Raw genomic sequence first — 6,000 nt, 5'->3', positions numbered from 1 at the left:
AAATCTAATTAAGAGAACACACAGAAAGGAAGGAAAGTGAAAGTGGCACTGGATTTATCACAAACACTGGGCAATAAGGTAAAATGAAATAATACCTTCTAAATGTTGAGAGAAATTATAGTAAACCTAGAATATCTAATCCTACCAGTCGACCATAAGAAAAATAATGACATCGTCCAACACAAAAACTAATTTACCTAGTACATTCTGTCTTTGGATATTACAGTAATACATTCAGCAAAACACATAAATAAAATATGAAAGATTCAGAATAATTTTCAATTTGCAAGACTGAGATATCTAATAGTTCAAGAACAGCTGTTTAGAGTGATGCATTGGCTTCCACTAGAGGATTAGCATTTGTATCTTTGGGGAGCTGACATATCCTAAAAACTCTTCTCCAGAGCAAAGGTCAGAAAAGGGCACTCTAGCTGTTATTACAGGAGTAAGAGCAAAATATCAGTTGTATCACTGCTGTCCTCACCTTGAATTCTAGGTAGGAAAGAAAGAGAGAATGAGAATTACATAACAAAAAATCAGCTGGAGGAACTTGTATCTACTCTGTCATGCATTCAGTTAATTCAAAAAATATTTCGAGCACATAATGTATATCAATCCCTATAATTTTCCAGACAAAAGAAAATAGGCCAATAATCTCTACGCTAAGTGAGTTTACAGGACTTTCAGGGAGATGACAGAGTGGTAAGCAGCAGCAAATCAGCCTCTCCAACATTTGTAATCCAAACACTGGAAAATCACAACTTGGGGAGGAAGAGAAGGAGGGAGATGGATCCCTGGGAACAGGAAAGATCTGACAGGAGAATTGGAGCTGACAAAGAAATTGAAGAGATAGAACAGAACGGAGAAGAAAGAAGGGGCAGTCTATACTTTCTCCCCAGCTCCTGGCTCCTTGCTCATGAGGAAGAAGGATCAGATCTACAGAGATACAGTGAAAGTGGGCAACTCCGGAGACCTCCCGAGACCTCACGAGGGAGAAACAAACCAGTAGAATGAAGAAGTGGATACTGTGCACTACAATAGCTAGTGGTCAAGACCTTGGGGTTGTGGAAAAAGATGATAGTTAGCCATACCCTAAATACATTACTGAAAAGCAACTGAAGAGAACTCTATACTAGCAACAAAGTCTTTTTAGAGTATAAGCAGCCACAGACCTCAGCATGAAACAAAACAAACAAACAAAACAATTGAAATATGGAAAGAAAAGGCAACTAAATGCCTCCCCAAACCCCTAACTTCCCCAAAGCCAATTCTGGGGGCAACAAGGGGCAGAATAATATAAGCCACTCACATGAATTCCTCCAAAGCATAGCAGAGAGGTTAGAAAACAGCTCGGAGATGCTCAGTGGGATAAGAGAAGATATCCCACATATAATGGAAGTAATAATCAAAAAGATGCAAGAGCTCTCTCAAGATACTAATAGAAAGCTAGATGTGTGAAATAAATTTATTAAAAACATGTATGACCTGTTTACCAAAGAATTAGAGTGCATGAAAAAGGTTTTGATCAGAAATTAACAATCATGTTGAAAGTATGAGTAGCAGGACAGACTAGTCTTAGGATAGAATTTCAGAACTGGAAGGCAATTATACCTTCCAAGACCAGCTACTCAATGACACCTTAAAAGCAGCAAGAGAAGTGAAAAATTGGTCCAGTAACTTGCAGGTGACACAAAGAAAACTAATCTAAGACTAATTGGAATAAGTGAAAAATCAGAAAACAAAACAAATAGCATAAAAAAAACTGTTCATCAAAATAGAGGCAGAAAACTCCCCAAATGTAGGGTAAGAAATAAATATACAGGGAAGTACAGCATACAGAATACCAGATAGCCATGATCAAAACAGAACCTCACCATGCCATATTACAGTGTACTCAAAATTCATGAAGTCCATCACAGGGATAAAATCTTAAAAGCTGTGAGAGAAAGCCAACAAATCACATACAAAATTAGGCCCAATCAAATCACAGCAAACTTATCTACACAAAAGTTAAAGGCTAGGAGGGCTTGGAGTGAAGTGTTTCAACCCATAAAAGATAACATCTTCCAATTCTGACTTACATAACCTGCAAAAATTTTCCTTTCAAACTGATGGAGAAATAAGATCTATTCATGACCAGGAGCACTACAAGAGATTCATGGCCACCAAAGCATTACAAAAATTTCTCAAGGTGGGGCTGGGGATTTAGCTCAGCAGCACAGTGCCTGCTTGGCAAGCACGAGGTCATGAGTTCGATTCCAGGTACTGGAAAAAAAAAATTTCTCAAGGATATCCCAGAAAGAAACAATAAGGTCATTAAGACAAAAAGATTGAATACACCTCACGGGATAAACAGCTAAGCAAAAAGGGACAAATGAGGAAATCAGCAACAGGGAAGTAAGGCAATGACAAGAATAAGCTAATATCTCTTTGTAATAACTTCTATGTGAACACTCTCAATTTTGCAATCTACTGATCCCTGCAGTGAATGCAATCATTATATACAGCAAGCCTGTACTAATAAAAGTTTTAAAAAATGAATTTACAATCTCTCAGAGAAGACTGGCTTATACCAACTAAGTGCTATGCAAAGAGATATAGATATAATTAAGGTAGGTCTAAGAGGAAGAAGCAGAGGTACAAATTAATTCTCTGGAGAATGCCAGGAGTGATTTAGAGTCCTTAGAACTTTCAGAAGGGCCCAAATTTCTAGAAAAGTGCCACATGAAGCTGGCATCCTTTGTAGGAAAGTTTCCTCTTTTTGCTTAAGCCTTTTTGAGTTTTCTGTCGCTTGCAAATAAAGTTATCTAACTGAATTTCGTGGCTCTGAGAAATCCTTTGCCGAGTAGGAGAAAGAGAATTAGTCACAGTATTGCCAGTGAAAAAATACAGCTGCAGAAAGAATAATTCCAAAAAGGAAGAAAGCAGCAACCTAGAAAGCCAACCAAGTGAGGTACAAGTGAGAGATGAGACGCACAGAATTCACAAATCTCCAACACGGAAAAACAGCAAGGAGAGAAACAAAATTTACACAAGTCACAGCAGAACTGCGTCAAGTGAAAGCCGGCAAGTGAATTCACGAGAATAGAAGGGGACTTCCTAATGTGAAGAATGAGGCGGAGCCCAATTACAGGTAGTCACAGAGATCAACTGAACGTGTAAGGTAAACCTGCTTGGTGGAAATAATTCAGTGATTTGTTACAGCAAATTAGATGTTGTAATGAAAGTGTGGTTAGGGTTGTCACGCTTGTACTCCAAACAGAATCAATTTCCGGTTAATAGAAAGAGCCAGATGAGCACTATTGGCGCTCCCTCTCTTACAGTGTGTAACAGGGGGTGTGAATAAAAGCTACACTTCACTGGCATCTGGATTTGAGAATTTTAAGCAACGAGGCTCACTCGTTTGCCCCTATGCATATAAGAGAACGAGCAAGAGGGTTCATTCCCTTGCACCTACATGCGAGAGAAGGAAAAAACGGGATGAGCTTAGCAGGGTAACGATTAGACTGGGTAAATATAAAATCCTGAATTTCACCTGAACGTTCAGCAATAGTAATACTAGTAATAATAATAATAGTAATAAAGGACAGGATGCAAGGTCTGAGTATTTTTTAGTTGATTACAACTCAAAATTGGGTTATCTTACTGGAGATAGGATTGGGAAAGGTATTTGCACAGGTTCGAACGCAACAGGTGACCGAGAGGGCAGTGGGTGATTTATCCAGATGTACAAAATGGCAACAGGTCATGGGGCTTATGAATGCAAAATGAGCGGTTTTCCACCAATCTCGTGGGCAAACGGAAATGTGGCTAAAAAGCTGAGAATGTATAGCTGTGAAGGAAATGACTTAGGCGGTCAGCTCAAGCCCGGGTTCTGTGAACTTGGAAAGCGGCCTTGCTAGGGAAGCCAGCTCGGCCAGAGGTCCGGAATCGATGGCCCCACCCCCAGGCACCGGCCCACACCCGGAGAGTCTGAGCGCTGCCCAATCCCCAAGCCCGGTTTAGCCTAACTCCGCCCCCGCCCGCCCCGCCTTGCTCTCTGTTTCCCTGGAGACGCTCTCTGCGTCCCCTCTTTTCGCCCTGCGGCCTCTGAACAGCTCCGCACCTGGTACCAGTAGAGGGGATCTTGGGCAGAACGGAAAACCAGAGTTGCTCCGCAGAGTCAGTCCAGCGAGGTTTGTGACTGCTTGGGCTAGGCTGGCGACAGGTCTTTGTCCTCTTCTAGGAGAGGTGGGCTGTTCTTCCGGGCCTCCCTGAGCCGGTGAGACCTTCCTGCGTCAGAGTTGTCATGCTTCCTAAGTCGAGGCCCTCGCCGTGTAGCTCAAAAACAAAACGAATGCTGCTTTTGCTTGGCAGTTCACCTGGAAAAGTAAATAGGTGGAGGGATAAGTCCATCAGTTCTGTTCAGAAGTGGGAGGAAGCAAGGGAACTGAGCCTCTCTTGGTTTTGGTGAAAGAAAGAAAAGAAAGAAAGAAAGAAAGAAAGAAAGAAAGAAAGAAAGAAAGAAAGAAAGATGAAAAGAAAAGAATAATAAATAAAATTAACCCTATTTTATAATTTTAAGAGCAAAAACTGCATTGGAATACATCAATACGCATACATATTTCAGATGTCTTGGCATTCCTTCAGGTAGTGATTAGTTTCATAGGATCTACACTTCATTCTGTTTAAAGTTCACCTACCCACTTAGCAAGTAATTTAGCATTTTTTTATATGAATGAACTGAATTCCGTAACTTGGGACAAGCAGAGGAGTCATTGTACTGACTTGTGACTTTATTTTTCCTCTCTCCTTTACTATATTATATTTTGCTTCCTGGTTTTCAGGCTGAAATCTGTAAGGTTGGAGAGACATTCATTATAATCTGTAAATGTAAGTCAAGTGAAAGGTGACCTGCTTTCAAACACTTTTCCTACTTTATATTTTTATTTAACCATCAATAAATGTCAGTTGGTGGGAGAAGTGTGATTTCTATTTATTTAACAACTTACCTAATTATCTATCACAGAATGGCAGAAGTTTGAAAAAGTTTTAAGGCAAGGGATAAACATTATTAACAACACCTTAAACTTATAAATGTGAATAGTTTTTACTGTTACAAGGAGCATGATTTCTGATTTTTCTTCTGTAGTTTTCTTTAAGCTTCCTTAATACAAGAGTTTCTGGTGGTGGTATGAGAAGTTTTAATTCTTATAAATAATTTTGTCATATTTACTTTGAACTCCCTGGAGGATATGTAATAAATTTTCATGCTGTGGCTTATTGCCTTATCTCTGTCATGCCAACTTGTACCCCAAAGTGACTGAACCCTGGGGACCGGTCAGCCTCAGACCCAGTTCTTTCCCAAGTAGCCTCTGTCCAGGCACCCCCTGCCATGTTTCCTGATGATGGCCTCCCTGGGATAGAGGGCAGAGGGGAGGGTTACTCTTTGAAGAATTTTACTTGGGGGCCAGAAATTTAAACTCACACCATGAAACACATTTACTCTGACCCAGAACTTTCAAACCTTTCATCCTGTATTTTTCCATTCTCATTTGTCTTCGCATGTGGGGGCCAAACTTAGAGACTGTAACCGCTGATACAAGAACCAACCAGCAGATCAAAGATTGCACCAAATCTCTTCTGAATACCAACAGTGGAATGGCTTCGGGCGGCCTTTTGATCTTTGTCTCAGCCCTGTGGTGCCACATGTAGCACTGCCCACTTGCTGGCACTGACAGACTGCCTCTGGGTCCTCTAAGCAGACTGATTCAGCCTGGGTTCTATGGGCTAAATTCACTTCAGTACCAGCCAGAAAGGTACTTCTCATTCTCCTTCTCTCTTACCTGAGGAGCTGTTCCCCTCCTTAAACTACATGCCTCTTGTGTTTTCTCCTCTGCAGTAACAAGCTGGGAGGAGCCTGATGGCCAAGGGCAATATGTTCCATTTCTGCTATGGGCCTAAGACATTCAGCACACTGCACTAGTCACAATCCTCATTGTCAAGTCTAGGTTGGGGCTC

At 40.9% G+C, this 6,000-nt stretch overlaps 1 protein-coding gene across 3 annotated transcripts in view; it reads left to right on the top strand.

Annotated features, from left to right (window-relative positions):
- Positions 1 to 4,054: 4,054 nt before the first annotated feature.
- Ttc29 (tetratricopeptide repeat domain 29) overlaps positions 4,055 to 6,000 on the top strand; it is a 192,749-nt gene continuing 190,803 nt past the window's right edge. For 2 of the 3 annotated variants that reach the window (XM_005386666.1, XM_013515339.1), the window contains exon 1: positions 4,055 to 4,175. The gene's annotated coding sequence lies outside the window, so the exon portion shown is untranslated. The other variant, XM_013515340.1, reaches the window with a different exon arrangement.

This window comes from Chinchilla lanigera, unplaced genomic scaffold (assembly GCF_000276665.1).
Source record: "Chinchilla lanigera isolate Chin_1 unplaced genomic scaffold, ChiLan1.0 scaffold00027, whole genome shotgun sequence".
Lineage (NCBI taxonomy): Eukaryota > Metazoa > Chordata > Mammalia > Rodentia > Chinchillidae > Chinchilla > Chinchilla lanigera.
This window is presented reverse-complemented; position numbering and strand designations above follow the sequence as displayed.